This window comes from Protopterus annectens, chromosome 2.part1 (genome assembly GCF_019279795.1).
Source record: "Protopterus annectens isolate FY-2018-M chromosome 2.part1, PAN1.0, whole genome shotgun sequence".
Lineage (NCBI taxonomy): Eukaryota > Metazoa > Chordata > Ceratodontiformes > Protopteridae > Protopterus > Protopterus annectens.
In genome coordinates, this window is record NC_056729.1 from 91,663,581 (window position 1) to 91,689,214 (window position 25,634).

The following is a 25,634-nucleotide window of genomic DNA, read 5'->3' on the forward strand; positions in this document are numbered from 1 at the left end:
TGGCAATATGTGGACAAAGTGTGCAGGGGATAGTGTGTACTGTAGATGATTGTGTCTGTGCTGCTTCAGCTACATGGTACTGCTGTTAGCAGAGATATTCATATATGTGTACTGTTATACACTGTGATGTTTTCTGTCATCATGTACTGTCAGGCAGACATTCCTGCTCACAGTTATGTCTTGGGGGACAGGGGTGACTGCAGCTGTGTGTGGTATTGTGGGCAGACGCCTACATATTCATGGTAGGTTATGCCATCCTGGAGGGGGAGCTGCAGACACTTGCTGCTGGGTCTGTGTATCTGGTTTAGCATCTTGGTACAGTGCTGGCAAAAGATCCCATATTGTGCATCCATCAACATGACAGTATGGCCTTATATTGCTATGGCAATACTTCACAGCTGTACAGATTCGAACAGGTTACCCAGAGGCAGGGGCCATGAGTCAGGGTATTACCCCTATTGTGGTGTACGGGCAGGTATGTAGCCACCCATTTATGTGTTCACAGCCAGGGATAGTTTGTGCACACAGCTTTGTGTCAGACCTTGCACATTCCATGCTGCCCACGTTCCCACCCCACCCCTCTGTTATTCTATCCTCTTCCTTACATTATGCATACATTCTCTGATACTTTCCCTAAGGTTATCACCCCATCACAGCTGTGTGTTGGTGTTGGTCCACAGTTCATGCAGTGGAACATGAAAGACATGTTACTGTGGTTTTTCCACATGGCCTTGCATATGGCTTATGTGGAGTGTGCTATGTTGTTATTTGGGTGTCCATGACATAACATGCATTGGCAGTACATGTCAGACACAGGCCCTTGGCAGAGGCCTGTGGGCCATTAGGTGTTGATGCAGGCCAGATGTGGCAGGCCATTGCATTCTGTCAGTCCTACAGTCTCAGACCTCCATACAATATATTCCCCTGGGGTGACAGGGTAGGTGTGCTAGGTGTTCATGCCAATACCGTCTATCAGTCTTGATCAGGTGGTGTGGATGCTGGCAGGGTGCTACCTACAGCTAGCAACACACCTGCATGAGACACCTGCACTGCATGCTGCATTCTTTCGCTATTGCCATATACAGGTGGGGTCATATTGTACCCATTCCCCACAGCAGGGGTATAGGTACCATAGGGGTACCTGTGGGTGGTGTTTGAGTGAGCTGGGTGCATGTGTCCTATGGACACTACTTGCATCTGACACACAGATATGCATTGGGCATTCCAATTATGCTTGCATGTGCAGGTACATCAGTCCTACCTCCTTTGTGATCTGCGAGTGTTTGAGCAGACAACACCGGTATCCCCTACTACAGGGACCAGATAATGTGATGCATACCTGTATGTACGATTCCAAGGGTGTGTCCATTTCACAGTGACAAAATATATACTGTATGTCTGGGGTACTTTCCCCTGTGTACTACTTGTGTATCTAGCTCAACAGCCATGCCATGTCAGTCCGTCAGATGGTGACACATATTACCACCATACATTTACAGTGGCTTACTGCTAGCATGTGTTATACTGGTTGGTATTGTCTTTGCCACTGTAGTTCTGAGAACTTGTCCCTGTCATCAGCAGTAGTGGGCAATAGTCACCAAGTCTTACCTCAGCATGCATACATACTGACCACTCTCACACAATATGAAACACACCAACCTAACACACACATACCTGCATATTGTGCAGATGCTACAACCTATCCTGCTACCTTGGCCACCTCTGTGCATCTGTGCTCCACTGGTATTATACCTACACATACATGTTACTACATTTCTACATAGGGTTGTGAGGGGGCACACCTGACTGTTACGACGTGTGTACATCGGATTGGGGGGCACACCAGACCATTACTACATTTCTAAATAGGTTTGCGGGGGCACACCTGACTATTACTACATTTCTAAGTAGGGTTGGGGGAACACACCTGACTGTTTCTACATTCCTACACAGGATTGTGGGAGGGGGGCACACCTGACTGTTACTACATTTCTATGCTAGGTTGGGGAAAGGGGCACACCTGACTGTTCCTACATTTCTACATAGGATTGTGGGGGGGGCAGACCTGACTGTTTCTACATTTCTACACAGGATTGGGGGGGCACACCTGACTATTTCTACATTTCTACACAGGATTGGGGGTCACACCTGACTGTTAGTACATTTCTACACAGGAATGTGGGGGGGGCACACCTGACTGTTACTACATTTCTACACAGGATTGGGGGGGACACACCTGACTGTTTTTACATTTCTACGCAGGATGGGGGGGGGGGAACACACCTGACACTTGTACACATTTGCTATGACTGTACTGGTATGTCAGGTACTCCATTTCATTCTATATTCTAACCAATCATGCTAACTAGAGGCATATCAGTGTACTACAAGTCTTAGCTTTGATTGACTTACATATTAGTTTCTGACTTTCTCCCCTTCAGAACTAACATCCCACTGCCTGACCTGCTGTAGTCTGTCTGTATAGTTCTGGGGGGGTTACCCATAGGCATCATTCAGAGGCCATAGCACAGCCTTTGTTTGTGTTTGTCTACACCTGTCCTGCTGGTTGAGACTGTTGTTAGATATGTGTACCTCCCTGACTGGCATGTGTGAGTCATATGGACACACATGTGGCCCAACCCATTTCCTGCAGTGGGGTTTGTTGCCCTGTGTAGTACTAGCTACTATGGTGACACCAGTATTTGTTAGGTGTCTACTATCTGCTGGCATACCATTCAGCCACCTGATTCCCTTGCATGCTCACATCCATACCACAGATACAGGTAACAACACATTCTACTCCATTCGGAAATTGGTAGGTTTTGTGACTTACCTTGTGGGTGTCCCAGTATTGAGGGTGGTGCTGGGGGCTGCCTATGTTGGATGCACATAGTACACTCATTACACATGGTTGAGCACAGGTAGCGTCATGTTTGGCATCCCTTTTATTGTATGTGAGAGTCAGAGAGAGGTGTTATTCCCAGGGTCCCTCCTGTGTCAGTGTATGTGCTATGCATTGCGTCTTTGCTAAGGCCAGGGCATACTGGGCATGCCTCCTTCTGCCTACTGGGGCAGGCTCAGGTTGTTCCTCCTCTGAGTCACTTTGTGCCTCTGCAGGCCTTGGCAGTGGTGGGGGGCTGTGTGGGCCTGCCACGTGCTTTTCCTGCTGCAGCTGTTTCTGCAGGATCGTATTGTGTAGCATGGCACATATGATGACATTTTGGGTACATGTAGCTGGTGAGTACTGCAAGGCTCCACCGGATGTGTTCAGGCACGGGAACTGTGACTTGAGCATCCCAAACACATTCTCTATTATAATTCTGGTCTGTGTGTGTGCCTCATTATGGAGATCTTGTTCGGGTGTGTGTGCATTTCTGATGGGTGTCATCAGCCATGGCTCCAGTGCGTATCCAGCATCCCCCACTAGGTGACCATAAGAGATGTCCCCATTGGCAAATCTGTGGTACAGTTGCGTCAGATGCTAGATGTGGGAATCATGATAGCTTCCAGGGCAGCCAGCACACACATTCATTATTATGCCCTGGGCATTGCACACAACCTGGCAGTTGATGGAGGGGAAGCCCTTGCGGTTGATGTAGACCGTACCCCAATCACTGGGTGATGCTTTGATGCATATGTGCATGCAGTCTATAGAACCCACTACCTCACGGTATTCTGCTATTTGGTAGAACAATTGCATATTGCCGGCCAATGCCTCACGGGTGTTGGGAAAATATACCTGCTCAATGGCATGTGCTGACATGGCATCCAGGAACTGGTGGAGTACCCTGGATGCTGATACCTGTGAGATCCCCATCATATTCCCAGTTGGTCTTTGGACGGTACCTCTAGCTAGTATTCTTAGGCCTACACATACCTTGGTATCCACTGGGATGGGTTCGCCCCTGTTAGTTCTGTGTGTCAGGCACAGCTCTACAATTTGCTGTAGGAGGTCCCTGTCCACCCTATAGCGCTCCACTACCTCCAGCTCATGTAGCCCCTGGTAGGTTACCCTGGGTCTGTACACTCTTCTCCGTCTCCTCACTGTGGGTTAGTCGACAGCATTCACATCTTCACCACGCTCAGCCTCTTCCACAAGTTGTTGTATGATAGCTAGTGCAGCCCCTATCATTTTGTTGTTTTGTTTGTTAAAACTTCCCCGCTTGTATACACCGGTGGTGTAGAGTATGGGAAAAACCAGAGGTGAAGGTATATGCATAGTTTATAGTAGTGTTCTGGGCTGGTCTTGTCTGCTGCCTGTGTAATTGGCTGATTCTGATACATTTCACCTGCCAGCAATGCTAGTTCTCCTAGATTACTTTCCTACTGCTTTTTCCCCTTCCCATTGGCTTCCTGTTTTAGACCAGGAGCATGCTGCACAAATACAGTGCTCAAATGTAAACAAAGCTGCTATTTCCTGGTTTACTTTTTTTTTTTCTTTAAAACCCGGTGCGCAGCATGCACACCTGCTTAAGCAATGTAAAGAGTGTTAGGCAGCCTCAAACACACCCCCTTGCCTAGCTGTGCTAAGCTAGGAGCAATCCTGAGCCACAGGGCTCCAGTTCGCTTACAGTATGCCTGACACACACCCCCTATGATGTCAGCTAACTCCTAGGCTTGCACCAAGCTATTCTTGCTCTTACACTGTTGGGAGCTGACTAGCATGCAGGGGAAATCTGGGATTCACTATAATTCCCCTCATTTGCATAGGATTGCCTACTAATACATAGTTAAATGTCTCACACTGAGCCTCTCCCCTTAGCAACCACTATTCACTGGCCATGTTGTCTTCGTCCTGCCATTGACTATAATGGCAGAATATTGATTTTAGTTAGAATGCTTATTTTAGGTTTATTTTCTTACCCCCCCCCCCCAATCCCATTTGCCCGCCGCTGCCCTACGCTTAAACAGCCAAGATCAGCTAAAAAAAATAAAAGTTGATTTTTTTTCAACTGTTTTCCATGCCAATGGCCTTATACTTGGCCATTGGCATGCTTTCTAAATGATATCCACCCTTTATTTGGAACTGTCATGGCTCCATTTTGGAATTTGCAGAAATGTAGTCCGTTACTGGCGGAGTACATTTCTGCAGATTACACTAGTCCTGCACGTTCAGTTTCCAGCTTCTTGGATCACAAATTCACTTCATTTGCATGGATTTGTCCTGCAAATGGGGTAATTTGTATACAGGGGCTGAGTCCTTGCAGGACTAGTGCAGGAGCGCTCATGCACGCCCCTACAGGTTATTCCTGGATCGCACATCAGACATATTGCCTGCTGGAGCTCCTGCACGAATCCCTCACACTGTGCAAGGCTTGCAGAATCCGGGGGCTAGTCCTTCTAATATAAAAGCACAGTTAAAGAGTGTCCCAAGTAAAATGCTACAACAAACAAATAAACTAAAACAAACGTAATGAAAGGCACAAGGAGAGGCAATAAGTAATTCAATATATCAGCAGCAGTGTACTTTAAAGAGCTTATAAAAGTGTGACTATTCAGTAAAAGTACTTAGCTTTTGCTAGATGGCACTAGATGGAAGTCAGACCATTCTGAGGTACAGGTGAGGACACCAAGCATTACTGAGTTGTGTCGAAATGAGCCAAGAGCTGCTCGGTCATGCCAAATTTATAAAGGCACTAAAACCAAGGTAAGCTGACTAATAAATGCTCTGCCCAATAAAACAAGTACACACAGGGTTTTCTAGTGTGTTTCCCATCTCAAATGGACCAGGCTACCACCTACTGCCACTAGAAGAAAAATCCTCAGTCTTCTTGATGAAAAATCATAGAAAAAAGCTTGCTTGAATGTAAAACTGTACTACTTTATCCAATAACCAGCTAGATAATGAATTCAGAGCAAGTTAATCAGCAAAATGGACAATGAGTGGCAAAGTCCACTTTTTATTCAAAATAAGCACAAGGACAGGCAAATGAATAATTCAAGTTATCAGAAGCAGTGCAGAAAGGGAGGAGCTTTCATACCTCAATTTTCAATAAGGGCAGGCAGGTTAAAAATCACCAAGTGAGTTGTTCATTTTCTGTAAAATTAGTAGTGATTTCAGTGTTAGTTGTGAAGTTTACTTAGGGCAAAAAAAGTTATTGTTTTTTTCTGAAATTGTCTGCATATAGAAGACAAAGAAATTATTTGACTAAGTGACTATCAGATTGGTGATATGAAAACATTTGGGAATAAAACCTGGTTAGCTGGGATTATACAGACATAACCCCAAAGCTAGTCTTCTCTTTCGGAAGATCTGGCTCGAGTCTGGGCCTTTCATAACTTAAGCTATAGCATTATATAAAGGATTATGAGCAGGTCTCATGCCATGAGCATCTTATTATGTGTTCAAGACATGGATGCCAAAAAATTCCCCTCAGGAGAAAATCTCGAAAGGTGAATCTTGGCATCCATATCGAGAATGTATTGGTGAGAGCCAATCACAATTCAATGAAGTGCATGGAACTTAATCTGCTCCATGTAGTTCCATTTGTATACAAATGTCTAGGAATGCAAAGTGTTTTACCAACTGCCAGAGTCGTTGAAAGCTGGTAAAATGCTTTAGAGCTGTCAAACATACAACATAGACAAAGTGTCCCTCTGAAGAATGAACTGCTTTAAAAGCTGTTAGACACTTCACTCTGCTACTTGTTATGTATGTATGGAAGTATGGCAGAGTGATATAAATTAATGAGGATAATGCAAAGGCTATAGCTGTAGATTATGTACTCACACATGAATTGATTCAGCAATAACCATATATATGGGGACATGATAAGGTGAAGTATATAGGAGTATGGATTAAAAAGGCTTCTGTTATGGCAACTACTGATATGTGGGAGGAGATTAAACAAAATATAATACAAAAATTGAGAAACTGAAAGCTCTTGATTATGGATATGGATAGAAAGATACAAGCAGTAAAAATGTTTTTAGTCCCTTTAGTTTTATATAAGGGTCAGGCATATTTTTATTAGCCAGAGAAGAAGTTGTGGACAATAATTAATAAAGAGTTGAAAGAACTTATCCAGGAGGGGAAGAGAGCAACAGTTAAGTCGGATAACTTGAACTTTCCAATAAAACAAAGTGGTTTAGGATTACCTGATTTTAAAGGATGTTTTAGAGCTACACGGAAAGCCTTATATACATAACACAAACAGAAGGTTATAATTCAAAGTGGAAAAGTGAAAAAGATGATGAAAAAGCAGGAGGGAGTTGAAGAAATAAGGAGAAAATGGGGTTTTGGATGCAGATCCTCAAGGAGATTAATAACAACCATTTAGAATATTATATTCATAAAGTAGCAGAAAGTATTCCAAGAGCAAAGCCAAAACAAGAATGGAGAAAGGAGATTTTGCCATTAGAGATGACTGTAAGTAGGGTTACAGGAAACAGGTAAGATGGGGCTGAAATTTACTGGAGAAAGCTGGTAAAGGAACCAAGGTATCTTGGACGCATATAGCTAGAGATGGAAAGGTAACAGAGTGGGATGAGGCCAAAAAGACATTTGGACTGCAGGCTAGAGAGGGTAGAGGTAAAGAGAAAAGGATAGGGGAATCCTAAGTGAAAGACCTGCTCTGTTAGAGTTTTTAGTTGAATCTAGAACACATACTCCTGTTAAAAAGGGATAACTTAGTAGAGCATATAAAATATTGCAGGATAACTATAAGACCCAATCAAAGGAGGTTAGAAAAGACTGAGAAGATAGAACTGAAAAGCAATTTACAAAGGAACAATGGAAGGATATATGTACAGCTCCCAAGTACTCAACAAGGTCCAGAAGGTTTAAGATTTTTGCTTGAAAGTGTTTGGATAGGTATTTTTATACCCCAGGCAGTCTTTAAAACAATTTTCTTCAGGTAGATGGCAAATGTTGGAGGTGTGATGAGGAAGAAGGAGTTAACTAGGAACATTGTTTTGGGAGCATAATGAGTTGGCAGATTTTAGAATTCACTGCAGACTACTCTGACAGAAATATTGGGTGAGCAAATGGCTGTAACTAAGGAAATGCTTCTTTTGAGCTTGGACATAACATCTAAATTGCCTAAAAATCAATTACTAGAAGATGGAAATCAAAGTCTAAACCAACTATATTTGAATATAAAATTATTCTAAGTATTTTGAAATAGTCGTAGAAAAAAACAGCAGGACAACCACGGCAGCAATCTTAACTTTAATAAAATGAACATACAAAAGGACAAGTGCTTTCATGTACAAATTACACTTCTTCAGTATTTTGAAATAGTATGATATAAAATGTTTTTTGAAAAGTGAAAACAGAAAAATAATAAGAAATATAGTCCTGCAATACAGGTAAGTAATTCAAAATCTAAAAATGGGAACTCAGCAAGATGAGAGACCTAAAACATTTTTTAAATTTATTTTCAGTGAGTGTAATGAGGAAATTCAGATTTGTAGTAGTTATAAATCTTCCTTGGAAGGAGTGTATGTGCCCTTGATGGCCAGTTTGTGCTTGCCATAAAGGCTAGCAGCCATGGGTCAATAAGCTACTGGCCAGCTGGTGTCCAGTTGCCTGGCGTGGGTTACCTGGGATAATTCTGTTGAGTGAAAGCTAGATATAAAACCAGTCAACCTGCCAAACATAAACTGAGAATTGCTACACTCAGTGTAGGTTCACTGACAGGATGCAGCTTGAAATGGATGACATGATGGTATGTATCCAAGAAACAAGAAGGAAGGGCAGTGCAGCAAAGCCATTACCCAGGAGGAGGATGGGCTAGAAATGGTGAGGGAATTGTGGTGAGAGAGGCTTCAGAAGGCAGTGAGGGATGTCATCAGAATTAGTGACAAACACATTTCAGACTGCAGTGTAATGATAAGGCAGTATTCATAATCTCAGTCTTTGCCCCACAGCAGGGTTGTGAAAGTGAGGACAAGAGTAAATACAAACAGCATTTGTAGTGCCTACTAGATAAAGCAAAACAATATGAATTGGTGTTGATAATGGGTGATTTGAATGTACATATCAGGGCAATCAAAACAGGATATGAGGACTACCTGCGTCCACGTGGGTGGGGCAACATGAATAAATAAGGAGAGGCTATTCTAGATTTCTGTCTGGAAAATGGCTTGATAGTAGCCAACACATGGTTCAGAAAGAGAGACAGTCACAAGATCACATTCAAGAGTGGCCAACATGCAACTCAAGTAGACTTCCTCCTAGTAAAGAAAAGCCTCTGGGATAGAATAAACGATTGTAGAGTTATCCCCAGTGAAGCAGTCAGCCCACAGTATAAACCACTGGTTGTCACAGTCAGTTGGTTAACCGGATAAAAAGTACAACAGTTCGAAATTACACCAGGCTCTAGCACCCCAAAAAGATGAGAAAATAGGGGGAGTTGAAGAAGAATGGCAGTGCCTCAGAACAGCATGTGAAAAGACTAGAGAACAGATATGTGGCTAAGTCAGGTATGGAAATCAGGTACATAAACAAATCTGGTGGTGGAATGCAGAAGTCTAGGAAGTCATCAAAAGAGAGAAGGAGTGAAGAAAAAAGTGGGAGATAGAAAAGACTGACTAGGCTAGGAAGGAATACCGGCTGACTAACAAAGAAGCTAATAAAGGAGTTGCAGTAGCAAAGAACAGGGTACTGGAGGTACTCTACCAGCTTCTGGAAAGTGATTCAGTAGGTGGAACAAAGAAACTATATCAGGTTGCAAGGCAAAGACAGAAAGATAAAGAAGAAAGTTCAACACTCTTAATAAGACATGCCAGCAACAGCCTGCTCACAAGTCCACAGGACATCAAAGGCAGATGGAAGGCGTACTTCCAGCAACTTCTGAATGAAGAAAACCCTACAGAAGCTGTACTGCCCCAGACACAACCTACAATGAGAGAAGAAGAGGTCCTCATCCTAGGCGAAGTAAGAATAGCAGTAAGGAAGATGAAGTCAGGGAAAGCAGCAGGCCCAGATGAGGTCACAGCAGATATGATAAGATGTTGGGTGAGATAGTGGAGAAATGGCTCCTGAGGATACTCATAGCAGTATGGAGAGAAAGGTGTATCTTAGATGATTGGACAATAAGCATACTCACACCAGTGTACATAAAAAAGGAAGCATCCACAACTGTGGGCAGTACAGAGGCATCAAACTCCTATCACATTGCATTAAAGTACTGGAGAGGGAGATTGATAAACAGATATGCAGAGTAGTAGAAAGTAAGATGGGAAATGAGAAGGTCAGATTCAGATCAGTATGCTACAGAACTGGCCTGATGTTTGCAGTGAGACAGATAGTTGAGAACAACATAGAGATAAGGAAAGAGTCCAACTGGGCATTCCTAGACTTGGAGAAAACATATGACAAGGTCCTAAGAAAGCTGATTTGGGCAGTTCTGTGGTGGTTTGAAATCCCAGAAACATTGGTAGAATTAGTGCAGGCTATGTACAAGGACCCAATGACTCAAGTACAAGCAGTGTTTGGTCTCACAGAGGGGTTCCCAGTAAGAGTGGCTGTGCACAGGGGTTCAGCTCAGAGTGCACTGCTATTCAAACAGGTGATGGACTACATTAGCAAACAGTTTGGAGGAGACAGACCAACAAAGTTGCTGTATCCAGACGATGTGGCATTACAGGCAGACTGAGCAAGAACTTTAGCAAAAGATAGGGGAATGGAATGCAAAACTGAAGGCACATAGGATGAAACTAAGCACAGATAAAACAGTGGTAATGGTAGTGAATCTGGGAAATCAGAATAATCTGAGAATTGAGATAGAAGGGAAGATAGAGGAACAGGTTAACAGCTTCAAATATCTGGGAGGGGTGGTTGAGGAGAAGGGAAGTCTGAATGAAGAGGTCAAAGCTAGAATCAAAGGGGATACAGCCAACTGGTATGGAGTCTCAGGTGTAGTGAATGACAGAAGAATTCCAAAGAAGGTGAAACGTAAGGCATGCAAGACAGTGGTGTGACCAGCACGGGTGTATGGCACAGAAACCTGGACAGTAAAGGCAGAGCAGATGAGAAAGCTGGAGGTGATGGCAATGCAGTGCCTGAGAAGGGTGGTAGGATGCACACTGTGGGAGAGATGGAGAAATTAGGACATAAGAGAAGAATCCAAAGTAGCTCCAATTGCAGAAAAGATCAAAAAGAACAGATTATTGTGGATCAGTCATGTGGAGAAAAGCAGAAGACAATCTGGTAAAGATTTGGGACATTCAAACCAAAGGCTGATATAGTGATAAACCAGAAGTTAGAAAATAAAAGCTGAATAACAGGAAAAAATTCCAACTCCAAGTACACCCATACTTTATTACAGCAAAGCTTTCGGATATAAATCCTTCTTCAGTGCATAATGTTATATATATTATACACTGAAGAAGGATTTATATCTGAAAGCTCTGCTGTAATAAAGTATGGGCATTCTTGGAGTTGGATTTTTTCCTGTTATAAAGATTTGGGACAGACAGGAAAAAGATAAGAGGAAACAAGGATGTCCAACAAAGGGGTGGCTGGATAGTGTGAGTAGGGTTGCCAACTTTCCATGTCAAAAATTCTGGACATGTACATGAAACCAAAATGCGTTCAATTTTGATACCACCCCCATGCAGCCATTCCAGTGTCCCATTACTTGGCTATTTCTCCCCAGTTGCCATAAACACTGTTCAGAGCTTTGTGCATACTGTCTTCTGCTTTGCTTGTACAATGATTACAGATATTTGGATTTAATTTAAAATTTTTATTTCAAATTTTGTAGTACAAACCATACATATATGATCAATAAAGCAATACAGTCTCACAGTGAAGACAGACTTGGCATTAAAACTTCTCTTCCTTTGAAACTCACATTCACTGAAACAGCACTGAAACTCACGTTCAAAGAAAATGCATCTGGCCACAGTGGCAAGTTAAGTTTACCTTTGGGCTGTTTTCATAGGCCCCTTGCACACATTTTTAGAACCATGCAAATGTTCTTTGATTCACCTTCCTGATTGTATTAAATTATAATATATAATAATTAAATTATATCCCTTGAATAATACAGCACCATTTGTTAGAGCATGATTTAAATTTATAGTTCTGAACATTTTCCAGTAAGCAATGAAAAAACATATGAACCAATAATGACAAAAAACTGCCTAATTCAGAACAGTTCAACCATAAAAGACTACTCAAACTACTATCATTACAATCCACCAATATCAGTCAATATAAGTAAAACTCATATGAATAATTCTACATTAAAGAGATCTGTAACTAATGAAAAGGTTACTGCTAGCAAACAACTTTATATTTCAGTGTGTGATTACAAATTCAGTGCCTGCTACCCTTGAAGAATAAATTGCCTATTTACATAAAAAAATGGTAAACTGATAATCTGCCCTTTATCTTAACCTACACAATATTGAGGAACAAAAAAAAAGTTGACAACGCTATTTTCTAAAACACCTTTCAGAATATCAGTGCACATAGTATGAAAAGACTCAGTTTGATATTTCCTTGCGTACAATGCTTTTTGTGTTCTATCTCACATACACACACTTTATCCAGTAAATGACAGAAATGAAACCTAAACCAGGAAAATAAACTGTTGCTTCATTATATGCCAGACAAAAGAAGACTGTTAGCTAACGAACCAAGGGACATCGGGCATGATAAACATGAAGAAAAGTCTGGAAATTTTCAGAAAACATTACTGTTAATGGTGTTTAACATATATGCCTGCCAACACATACTGTGTGATCTTTTAAACCCACAGATATTTCAGAATATGTACCTGTGAAAACAACAGGGGTAATAAAATAAAAACAAAAATGACAAACATTTTCAGAATCTTAGAATTACTACCAGTCTGCTGCAAGTCAACTGGAATGTTAATGCAAGCCTGAAATTTAACTGCTAACCACAAAACAAAAACAAGTGTTAAAGGGCCATCTAAAACAAAACAAAACTAAAAGAAAAATATTATCTTTATACATTTAAATATAGTATACATAAATATAAGCTTAAACCCAACAGCACTGATTTTCTGACATATCTGAAATGTAGTTGGAATAGGGCATAAAACAAACGGGCAAGCTCATATTATAGCAATAACCCACGCCTGGGTGTGGGTAATGCTGGATTTACCCATGGTTGGTGTGGTTTGGTCACGAGGGCGAAGCCCGAGTGGCCAAACAAAGCCAACCGTGGGTAAATCCAGCATTACCCACACCCAGAAGTGGGTTGTTGCTATTATACAATGACATTATTTAAGAAAAAAAATAATTACTTTTCTTAAATAATGGCATTGTATAATGCCACCTTGCTGCCCTTCCGCAGCTGTCTGGTATTCTGCGGCAGTTCTGATGTACTGCTCATGCTTATGCCTACCCAGTACATTAGAACTGTGGGCAAAAGCAACGGAGAAAGCAAGATCTCCGTTGCTTTTTACAAACTGTTTCGCTATGTTAAACGGGTTTAACATAGCGAGACAGCTTTAAAAAAAGCAACGGAGAATCTCTGTTACTTTTTTTAAAGCTGTCTCGCTATGTTAAACCCATTTAACAAAGCGAGACAGTTTTGAAAAAAAGCAACGGAGAAAGTAAGATCTCCGTTGCTTTTTACAAACTGTCTCGCTATGTTAAACGAATTTAACATAGCAAGACAGTGTGAAGCAACGGAGATTTTGCGTTGTCCGTTGCTGTAAAAAAAGAGTTATAGTAATGGAGAATGTCTGGGCGACCGGACCTTTTTCCATTACTATAACTCTGATTTACAACGTGCATGCTGACCAATCAGCGTGCACGTTTTTGAATATTAATGGGGGGTCGTTGTATAATATTCAATTATCTCTGCATCACATCAGCAGTATTTAAATCATGAGCATCACACATGAATTTATAATGCAATATTCCTTACACAGACAGAAAAAAGTGTGGCAATACAAATTTTCAGCTTTGCACTACAAGTCTAAGGAAATAAGTGCTTTTCTTGAAATTCTGAAACTGTAAGTGTGAACAGAAAGAATTTTTACCTCAGTTAGTATATGTAAGTAACAGAGGTAAGGGAGTATACTTCCTGCACAAAATGTTTTTAATATGTAACAGTGAATTTTGTACTGCACTGTTATTTTAATGGAAGTGTACTTAAAATATTGGCAGTCTCAATGCTTTTCAACCTGTGCAAAGCATTAGCACACTACATCCTGGACCTTGACAGAGTTGGGTTGTAATTTGTAAACTGTTAGTGCTTTTGTAGACTAAAATGGCCAAAGAGTTTCTCCAAGAGTGATACACAAGAACAATGCAGGCTTTATGCGGGGCATATAAATACATTTACACAATACAAACACACCCGTCACTCTGACTCATCAAATAAACATCTCTAGGGGTCTCAGATCACTGATAACAGCGGCGAGTATATTTTTTTCAGATTTCCATCAACTTTCAACTTCATGGTAGTGAAGAGGTACTGCCTGCCTTAACTTTTGTGTTCCTCCATTGGTCTTAACCAGAAGAAGTTATTGAAGAAGGTACCAGTCCCAAATGCAGTCGCCTTTTCTCAGGCTTCATTGTACACATACATACACACACAGTCCTACCTCTCTCATTTGTCTGACCGTTCATGGTGGTCCACTGCAGTCTAAACATCTTCAAGAAAGTGGAGACTGGAATTCAAATTCCACCCGCCGCACGCAAGATGAAGACGTCACATAAATGAGAATCTCGGCTTCTGTGTCTGTGCGACGGCGACCAGATGCAAAGGGTGTTCTTAAAGAAGAACACCCTTTAAAAAAAAAAAGTACTTTTTTTTTTTTTAATTGAAAGAAAATATTTTATTTTTTCTGGACAAAAAAAGGCAGTCTCCATATTCCGGACATTGTCCCTTATTTCCGGACAGTCCGACAGAATTCTGGATGTTTGGCAACACTAAATGTGAGAGAAGATCTGTGACAGTCAGGCATGAGTGTTGAAGAAGGCAGGAGTATGGCATTGAATCGAGAGAAATGGCGACAGGTAACACGACACCCCAACCCCATGTAGGAAATGGGAAAAAGAGTTGATGATGATGATGATGATGATAGTGCATGTTTACCACTGACTCTACATTGTAATAGATTTGATTGGGTTTATCTTAACTTTTGTTAGGGATGCATTTTATTTATTGTTGGGGTATTACATTAGAGATTGTATGATTATTATTTTTTTTTTTTTTTTACAATCATGTATATAGTTTTGAGAGCAGTGGCTGGCAATCCTTCCAGCAGCAAAATAATGTATATTGACAAATATAAATATATATGTGTGTGTGTGTGTGTGTGTGTGTGTGTGTGTGTGTGTGTGTGTGTGTGTGTGTGTGTGTGTGTGTGTGTGTGTGTGTGTGTGTGTAGGTTTACTATTAAAACATCGAACATCAGAAAATAAACCTATCAAAAATGTGGTTTACATGTTCGATTTTTAGAATACAAAGTAAGGTAAAATATCAGACAAGAATGCAGGCAAAGCTGAATTCGACTTCTGCACTCCGGTATCTCCTTTGCAGCAGTACATATGGACCAGATCTGTACTACAAACCACTGACAGTCATGTTTTTGCAGGGGAGCAAGACTCCTATACCTCCCCAGAGGCTGCACCCCCCCATGCCCCCCACCACTTATATATTCCAACTCCGAGATTGTACTACAGTGCAGAAAAGGGTATATCTCCAGATCCACACTGTCTCGGTTTTCAGTCTTACAGAGTCGACATTGCAAACATCTACAAAAATGTTTTTCTGCATTCCAACTACTGCACGTATCAACTGCACACAAGGCACGTTCAACATACTGACTGTAAGCCTATATATATATATATATATATATATATATATATATATATACATACATCTTTCAAAATGTGGAAAATCAAAACAATGTTCCACTTTTTGATCAAATTCGTTATCCGAATTTGGTAATACAGAATTGCCAAAATGTCAGAAATGGTAACACGAAAGTGACATTTGAAAACTGGATGTTCCCATATCCAAATTCCATGTTACTGGTAACATTTTTACAGGGGCACAAGCTCCCTGAATCCCCCACACCCCCTGCATATTATATATTCCAACTATATATTCGCACTACAGTGAGGAAAAAGGTAAATTTCCTGATCCCCACTGTAGTGCAATCTTTTATCAGAATGTCGATCCCATATTAGCGAATGCACACAACCATTCACTAATGATGATTCAAACATTCACGATCAGCATTATAGAAACTGGAAAGCACGCATTCAGCCGTCCCAATTTCACATAAGTGCCATTCCATATTTTGATAATGTTGTTGTTGTGTCTTTTGGCTTTTCCTGGTTAGGGGTCGCCACAGTGGAACTCCGGTCCGCTAATGATTGGCAGTAGATTTTTATGTGCCGACTTACCAGCCCTGATGCACAACCTTCAACGAAGGTACGGCCATTTACGCATGTCTCCACATAGAAGATGCTCTAGCTGAGAATCGAATTGTAATTTTGTGAAACCACAATGCAATACAGAAATATGGGGGGAGGGGTATGTATTTACATAAGTGGCAGCAAATGAACAGATGATGCTTTGTGAAACAGTTGGCTGGCCTGATTACAAGCCATTTGTGCAACATGAAGTGAACAAACATCTTGCATTTAAATAACAAACTGATATCAATAGGTAAAAAATATTGTCTGTGTTTGATGAATTTCTCATTGATTTGACCTTCTGAGCCAATTAGCTTCTGTAGCTGTGATTCTTTTCTGTCTACATGCATGTGTGTGCTTGGGGTTGCATTTGTCAATAATTTTGCTTTTCTTAAGTTTTATGACATTATATAAACTATTTAATGTTATGAATACAGAAAAAAGAATAAAAGCATGAGTAGAGTCTGTTAGTAGAAGTGAGGTGAAATAGAAATGACAAATCTTTAAGTGTAGATCTGCATTTTTAACAGAAAAATGTTTTATGAGTAAAAGAACTTGGCAGCTTTCTTCTTCTAAGCTATAGCATGACTGTGATTAAAAAAGAAAGGATCTGTCACAAATTGTATATTAATGTTCTTATGGTTGACCTGTTTTTTGGAAGTTGGGTTTGCTTGATTTTATTTTAATTACTCATGTTATTTTAATCTTAACCTATATTTATAATCAGATGTGCAATTTGTTTTGTCTAATATTGCTTTATATAGTTTTTTTGAAGTTTTCATAGGCATGTTATTGCATATGTTGAACCCTTGTAAATCATGTTTGACTATAATAAATAAATAAATAAAATGACCCCAACAGTAAAAAGAAAATAATGTTTTTAGTTGTACCCTTGCACATTTACAATCAGCAACTGAACCACAGCTGTGTAGTTTCATGCAAAAATCTGCAGATACAATGAACTGTACAGCAATACAGAAAGTGGCACAAATGGTATATTTCTCACTTGCTAATTTAGTCCTCTGTTTATTATTTATGCATTTATTTGTTTGTTTGTTGTTTACTTGTTTATTTGCTTATATTTTACATTTGTTAAGCAATAAGTTCAACTAGGAGGTGTCATTTTCAGTGGAGCCGAAGGGGAGAAATCTCTAGACAATAAGCAAGCAATAATGTCTGACATGGTGTGCGTTAATGTGTAATTAACGTCCGCCCAGGGGTATTATGAAGCCTGATGCCGCAGGCAGACTTATTTTTCAGTGAGCATTACTTGTATATTAACGCCCTGCTGGAGAATATTCATTCTTCAATCAGGATGTGATCTACGGGTCGCCCATTCTCTAAGAACGATTAATATAACTGTAGCTAAGACAAGGGATAGGCAATCAGCCCGACAATATGTAAGCACAAAGATTTTACAACATAAAATACAGTAGTAATGAAGACAGCATAACATAATGTCATGAATATAAGATAATGTCTTCATTTCACAAAATGAATAATATGAATAATGTCAGGTATTAGGAAAAGATACATAAATTATATTAGCTATAAAATAAATCCAACTGCTGCAGTTTGCTGTGCATGATAACAAGATACTGAATAAGGTAGTTAGTTTTTCTCCTTTGAAACAAGTGTGCTGAGTCACAGAATTGGTTCAGCAAGCAGAACTACTTTTAATGCCAGCACATTAATGCGGTCAAAACCACCATTATCAGAATATAAAAGAAGTATGAGGCCCACACAGTACAGTGAAAGTCTAGGAGAAGCTAAACAAGTTAGAAGGGAGTCAGAGGACAGTCAGAAAGTGGAATTAACAGTTTATTTTGCAGTATCTGCAGAAATTAATTGGGAGAGGGAAATTAAGTGTGTAAGACAAAATAAAATAAAGTAACTTGCACTTAAAGGTTTCTCAGATAATTGAAAAGGATGAAAATAAGTTGAAAGAGTCTCAATAATTTAATGCTTGTATCAGCAACAAAATACTAAGAGGACAACTTAGGAAAAAAACTAAATCTGGTCATCTGAGACATAAAAGAAACACAAGCTAAGTCCTAGGACGGAACAATATGGTAATCAAATGGGTCATTATTCCAGAAATTCAAGAGTGAGACTATCATAAACAAGAGAATGAGTTTATCAGCAAAAAATATATGCAAAAACACAAGGTTAGAAGGCAGGAAGTGTGTCAATATAAAGAAGAAAAGATGAATTTTGAGTCTGAAAATACTATGGCGCACATGACATGAAAAAAGTAATATAGTAGCGGAAACTAGAAAAAGAAAGGCAGCGTTTACAGATCCTTTTTTTAATAATTGAAGCTTTCTCAGAGTAACATAATTTAATTAACTAATTAATTCATTAATTGCCTTTTGTTGACTGGGTTAATCCTAGGAGGTCTGTAGCCAGTTTTTAAGGATGACCTAAATTGTATTCATAGTGTCCTGGGGAAAGCTGGACAAGACACCAGGGAAACATGCACCTGAGCTACCACCATCTCAAGCAGTTGAGACATCAGCTTAATGTCTTACCCAAAGAATGGCACATTCAGGAGTGCAGCACACCCTAATACTACACTGCAGTGTTAGTAATGGAGAAATGGACACACAGTCCTTCACCTTACAACTTCACAGTTAAGTGTGTGGCCTGCTGAGCTACTGACACTGCTAAAGTGCTCCCACCAAAGAATGGCACATTCAGGAGTGCAGCACACCCTAATACTACACTGCAGTGTTAGTAATGGAGAAATGGACACACAGTCTTTCACCTTACAACTTCACAGTTAAGTGTGTTGCCTGCTGAGCTACTGACACTGCTAAAGTGCTCCTACCAAAGAATGGCACATTCAGGAGTGCAGCACACCCTAATACTACACTGCAGTGTTAGTAATGGAGAAATGGACACACAGTCTTTCACCTTACAACTTCACAGTTAAGTGTGTTGCCTGCTGAGCTACTGACACTGCTAAAGTGCTCCTACCAAAGAATGGCACATTCAGGAGTGCAGCACACCCTAATACTACACTGCAGTGTTAGTAATGGAGAAATGGACACACAGTCTTTCACCTTACAACTTCACAGTTAAGTGTGTTGCCTGCTGAGCTACTGACACTGCTAAAGTGCTCCCACCAAAGAATGGCACATTCAGGAGTGCAGCACACCCTAATACTACACTGCAGTGTTAGTAATGGAGAAATGGACACACAGTCTTTCATCTTACAACTTCACAGTTAAGTGTGTTGCCTGCTGAGCTACAGACACTGCTAAAGTGCTCCCACCAAAGAATGGCACATTCAGGAGTGCAGCACACCCTAATACTACACTGCAGTGTTAGTAATGGAGAAATGGACACACAGTCTTTCACCTTACAACTTCACAGTTAAGTGTGTTTCCTGCTGAGCTACTGACACTGCTAAAGTGCTCCCACTCAATCTACTTTGTGCAAGTAAAGCAATAGAGAAGCACATAAAAATCACTCTAATAAATTAGTACTACACCTAACCAAATGGAAAGAGCTCTGCTTGGAAAATTAGAACAAATCCTTTATTAAGAAGGCTGCAGGCTGATAGTAAGGCGACTGTAAATATCTGTCATCTGTGTTCTCCTACCTTCCACCTGCCCCCACCTAACATTCATTTCTTTAAGTAAAATGATTGTGTGAAGAGTGTGGGAGACAGGTGGGATGGAAAGAAGATGAAAGGTGCAAATTTGATAACAAATAAAGATGACGACAGTAAAGAATAGAAATCAAGCAGCCAGAGGTGGCCTGTTTTCTCACTTTTCTTTATCCAGATGAGATGTGGCATCATCACTGCAGTCCATGAAGCAAAATGAGAGGGGAAGGGTTATGTAACGGATAGTAAAAACTGGTCATCCATCTTCAAATAACAGAAAGATCAGACTTAATTTATGTCAAATCAGTTCTCAGGCATCAGCAAAACAAAAAAAAAATTGCTTCATGGAACTACAACATTGTATCACTTTAAAAGCAAGCACACAGGACTTCACTTACAGGCATACCCTCCTACACAAGTTAGTAACATGTATGTGCCAGTGCTGTCGCATATAGGGATAAAGCCCTTACTATGGCCCAGGCAACATGGGTTCAATTAACAGCTGAAGTGTCTGAGGTACTGGCAGGCTGGGATCTAGATTTGTCTCGGCATTCCCTGTAGTGAGGTGTGGTACATAAAGGGGAGTAGTCCTTGGACAAAGACAAACACAAGGGAGAGGGTGAGACATTTACAACCCCCACAGCAGCTAGGATGTTGTGAGGTCACAGGATGCCCTAATGATTCTTGTCAGCCCTAGCCCTGGTGAAGCAAGTCTAAGGAAGATTATGTGGGATAGGTAGACTCAGTGTAGGATATATGGGGTAGGTAGTCTCAGTGTAGGATATGTGGGGTAGGTAGACTCAGTGTAGGATATGTGGGGTAGGTAGTCTCAGAGTAGGATATGTGGGTAGATAGACTCAATGTAGGATATGTGGAGTAGGTAGACTCAGAGTTGGATATGTGGGGCAGGTAAACTCGGTGTAGGATATCTGGGTAGGTAGACTCAATAGAGTCTATGTGGGTAGGTAGAATCAGTGTAGGATATATGTGGCAGGTAGTCTCAGTGTAGGATATGTGGGGTAGGTAGACATAGTGTCGGATATGTGGGTTGGTAGACTCAGTTTAGGATATGTAGGGTAGGTAGACTCAGTGTAGGATATGTTGGTAGGTAGACTCAATGTAGAATATGTGGAACAAGTAGGCACAGTGTAGGAGTGGGCACTGGGAAGAGCTGACGGTTGACTGTGCAGGACGCTGAAAAACAGTAGCTTGTGTGAATACATGTATATATTCATGTAACTAGGTGGAAAAATATGTATCAATCCCACTTTTGAACTGACAAAATAACAAAACACACCAATGACTCATAATGAAACTTAAGGCCAAAAATCAAAAAATCAAAAAAAAACCAGTCCAAAAATCCACAACAATACCAAAGACCAGTTTCCACAGAAATTTCTACAAAAACAAAAACATTAAGCACTTTCATCTCTCAAATGTCACCAGACTGTCAACAAGTTAATTAAAACACTTTGAATAACTACTAAAAGAATTACATTATCATGAGATCAACCAATTAAATGTCAGTAGCTCACTCCTCAATCACGCATAAATAGTTTACATTTTAACAATGCTCTAAAATTACTATCATTTAAGCCAGGTATTTTACAATCTAGAAACATTTGCCACCAATGTTTTCTGTACACTTCATTTTTCCCTGTTTCCTTCTCTAAAGTTATTTGGCTGATGATCTAATAGTGAAACATACCCCTGGACTTACTATTCTTCCGTGCAGGACAAGCTTTGGCCATTTAGGAACAGGATGGCAGCACGTCATGCATATTAATGAAGGCATGCTGCCTGAGCTCCTAATCATACATGGAGCGTGTAGGAGTGCAGGAGACGTGTCTGAGAGCAGAGCTCTCAGAATATGCATGCCCCTGCAATGAAGAAAAGCAGAAATCCCTAAAAGAATGAACGAGACCACTCATAGGTGTCCTCATACCCCCAGTAACATTCCCCCACATCTACAATAGCAATAGCAAACACAAACAATATAAAGATACATTTTTTTATGAAACAGATTAAATTTAACCGTAGGTGCGCGGGTTTGCCCATTGCTTAGCTAAGGTTACTACAGCTTAAATGGCAGAAGAGGATAAAAAGCAAGACATATGCAAACCAAGCTGTATAGCAATAGTGCAGTGGGCAGAGCATTCGCCTGGTGAACAGTCATTCCCGGTTCAAGTCTCACTGCAGCACATTGAATTTTCCATGTCAAATCACGTTATGACCAATATTTTTAGTTGCATAACCTACTAAATAACATACATTTGTGAACTGAAGTACTGCATTAAATGCAGATGTGAGGTGTCAGTGTCATAATGTTGCAAAGTCCACAGATAATCACGTGTGCCCCATACAGTATATGTACACAGGAATCAGGGATACAAATGGAAGGTAAAATGTGCAATGAATGATAACTCCATACAGCTTCCAAATCTCCCACCTTCCCAAGAACCATTAGACATTATTGTCTAAATCAGTGCAGTGGTAAGCAGGAGTAAGCACTAGCAAGCAAGTGTAAGCAATATTAAGCAGTAATAAGTGGGAGTAAGCATATGTAAGCACTATTAAGCAGTGTGATGCCTGAGCTCTGGCCCAGCAACCAAGGAGCCTCAATCCTCACCACTAACACGAGAGAAGGTATCTCATATATGAGGAAAGGATAACAAATACACACAGTAAAGTGCAATTTCCCTTAAGAGCACACAGAAATCACAGTCAGTCCGGAGCTGGTTGCTCCCTTGCTCCCCAGGTCCCCAATAAGACTCCCCACTGGAACAGCTATAGGGTCCAGATCTCAGCCTAGCTGGGCAAGTTAAAATCTACAGCACCCTCTCTGTCCAACCAGTGATTCGTGTCCCTACCCAAGTAGCTGACACACACACTTTGAGATAAGTTTATGCAGCCACACAGACACTCCTGGGGAAAGGCTGGCACAGGTTCTCCAGCTGTGCCCCTTTTACCCAGACTATATGGTAGTAATTACTGCCACCACCCAGCTAATATTATCAGCTACCCAAAGGCCCTTAAAAGGGTGTCCAGTTATTACTGTGCAATATTATTATCCAATTGGTAAGTGTGACTATTCAGTCAAGGCTTATTAGAGTGGCTTTGTAAAATAAACTCTATAAATATGCAATGTACTCTAGAGCTTAACTTATCTCTACACAAACCAGCCACAGTTAAAAGGTTTTAAAATATTTAATAATAAATAATTAAAACCACAAGACAATACTTTCTACTACACAGTGCTAGACAAGAGAGTTCAGAGATCACACAGAAATTCTTAAAATAAATCAGTAGTACAGTTCTGACATCACAGAAAAACACTTAGTCTAAACTTTCTAATTCCTAGCTATTGCTACAAGTAAACACAATTTCAAAATAACTTACATACATAGAGCAACAGGCAGGGTACTGAGTTGGATAGTCAAATAAAATGCTTAATAATCTCTGGTTCTTACTGTTTTAATTGAAACTGCAGTTCTACTAAAACATTACATCATCTTTTACACTTTCTTGTTTTTCCCAGGCTAACAGAAACTGCATTTACAATATTTTACACTTAGAGCAATAAAGGACATTCCACATGCAAATTCTGGTCATTAACTTTAGCCTTAAAACAATAGGCAGGGTGCTTACTCCAGACTCATCGACTCCAAATTCTAACTTCAAAGGAACAGACATAAAGTAATTTTAATTTCAAAGACCAACAAGAAATGCTTGACTTAGCTTTCTTTACAGCAGAGGGCAATGTTGCCATGTTGCTTTAAGTTTAACATTTCACAGTATTTACAAATGATAGAATTATGTACCAAATCTATTTGACTAGGCTGACAGCCTTCACCCATCTCTACCAGTCTTCGCAAGCAGGTATAAGCCCATTTGTGTGGGGGTAAGCAATGCGCACACAGGGTACGCAGTATGGAAGCTAACTCTCTATAAGCATCTTTAACCGAAGGTTAGCAGCGCTTACCCTCGTGCAAACCCACGCAAACTCACTTACAAGTGCTTAAAAGTGCCTTAATCACTCTGTATCCAACAGACGCTGTTCTGCCCACAACAAAATAAACAGCCTTGCAGGTCTTGAACCCAGGACCCTATAGTCACAGTAGTTAACTACCAAGCCATCACAGCAGTGCATAAGAATGAGATATCACCAAACAAATCCTCACTATAGTAAAATCAAGCTGAACATGTGAAAGGAATCAGTATACAGTCATATGTTCTATAACCTACTACATAACATAAATATGTGAACTGGAGTACAGAAGTAAGCCCAGATGTGAGGTGTAATTGTAATAGAGTGTTCAAGTCCTCTATTAAATACAAGGACCCCATACAGTGTATGTACACATGAATCATGGATATCAGACATATATATAACATGTAATGAATAATAAATCAATGCCAAAAAGCAAATATAATGCAAAGTAAATATTAAGCAAAGCTAAGCATTACACAGGGCAGCTTAGTAGGTGTAAGCAATGTGTAGTCCAGCTAACTCAATTTGCCCAGTGGTTTACCCCTTTAAACAATGACAACCTTAGGTAAGCAGGTTTGCCCATAGCTTAGCCTTTTCAAAACCATCCAATCACAGCAAAGTGTGGGAATTCATCCCTACTTAAACCCAACAGGTAGGAATACATCTCATAACCGGTTGTAGCTTCCCCTTGCAGGCACCATGTCAGGAGGGGGAGATGAAGTGTGCTTTTGGGTGCAACACTGGAGCATCCAGGAGTCCAGAGGCATGGCAGGACTCATTGTCAATGACCATGAGCAGAGATTGCTGCATGGCCAGTAACAGGGTTCCCAATATAAAGTGGAATCCTGAGACTGTCTCGCTTGTGACCTCATCAGTGCCACTGGCATACCCCAAACTGGTGAGCAGGTCAAACATCACTATGCTGACCTGAAGCAGTGAAAGTGGGACCTCTTGGGTCAGTGGATCCAAGAGGCTAGGATGGCAGGGGTGGTCCCAGCTGTGTATAAGTATCACTCCACTACCTGTTTAATAATTGCCACTTCATGTATATTATGGATACGTATGGCTAAATATTCCTCTTATGTCCTTCACAGTGGCAAGTGAGCGGTCCGTGATGTCATCTGGAGAGGTTGCAATATGAGGCAGGTTAGTAATACTCTTACATGTACTGTCATAGGAAATAAATCTAAAAGTATTAGTATGTTAATTGCCAGTATAAAACCTGTATTGTTTAAGGCAAATACTGCATACACCAGAGAATATGGCAGGAAGAGTCTCATATAGTTTGTATGTAAATAAAAGCATAATAGCCTGACAATAAAGGTCTAACTGCTGGACTGCATGTGTTTACTCTGGTATCATATGGTAATGTAGATTTGCAATCACTTAATAGTACTGTTGTATTAAGCACTATTACCCACACTGTGCAACATAAATAAAATGTGTAAGAATGTCTTTATATGACTGGTGTAATCCCCAGAGGTCATTTAGTACAACTGAGAGACACATAGACAGAAAACAGTGAAAAGACAAACAACAAAATCCGAATAGCACATGCAACTTAGACATGAACTGTTGTATTTTTAGCACAGACAGCCATGGTTCGAATCCTGGGAGTGGTAGTAGTCTGCATACAGTATCATACCCCACAACTGTACAGATATGTCC